Here is a 986-nt window from a genome sequence, read left to right as displayed (position 1 = left end):
CATTTTGAGTTTACTTTAAATCCGAAAAACTACCTTTATTTAATCGTCCGTATCTCTGGAACCGTTTTTAACTTTCCTCTGAAGGCTTAGAATCTCAGCTTTCCAACGAACCTAGAACCGACTTGCTACTCCTTATACTTTCGCCGTAATCACGATTCACGCACTCGCCATCTCTGAATCATTGCTAAAGTGAGCCTGAACTCATCCCAAGTATCTCTCACTCACCCTGAACCTCGTAAAGGGAATTAAAACCATTTTCGGCATATTTTTCACTTCCTTGCCACCACATTCAAAGCCCTTGGGCCGGTGTTTTAAAACTCATACCTGATTTCTCTAAGTTGCTGGGAGGGGAATTGAACTGAATTATATTTGATTGCATTTCTAAGAACTGTGTGCTCTCCTCTTCATCTCCTTACATTGCATAAAGGGGGGGTGAACTGTCAAAGAAAAGTGATTGCTTGTTTTGTTGAAATCATAAAAGTATTTTTGCTACTTTATCCATCCTATACTAACTCCTCATTGATTATAAAGAAGTGTGCTAGTGTCAGATTACCCATTGTTGATTAACATTATATTTATAAGGGCGATATCGATTATTAATTTATTATAAAAGTGTGGTATCTATATTTTGTCTTATTTCTCAAATAAACCTTTTAAACTTGCAAAACAGAACTACTTCTTGGCTCAGTGGGGTCAGGGGGATTCTAAGAGAGGGGTGTTATATAGGGGTAGTCATCCAGAACTCATGAACTGGACATAAAGATATATCAGTAAGGGTTTCCATTCAGTATCCCAGACTAGGCATTGACTTAGCTGTAGTGTTGAATTGAATCTTCTTACAAATTGGGGGCTCGTAGCCGGGGATTCCGGATTAGAGCTATCACTTGTGCAGATTAATACAGTGTGCTAACTGACAAGATACATACATCCGGTCGGATCACCACGCTGTGTTACGCTGTAAAGCACTCCTCAAAAGTACGCTCTAA

This window comes from Ambystoma mexicanum, chromosome 3q (assembly GCF_040938575.1).
Source record: "Ambystoma mexicanum isolate Mex_15411 chromosome 3q, UKY_AmexF1_1, whole genome shotgun sequence".
NCBI lineage: Eukaryota > Metazoa > Chordata > Amphibia > Caudata > Ambystomatidae > Ambystoma > Ambystoma mexicanum.
This window is presented reverse-complemented; position numbering follows the sequence as displayed.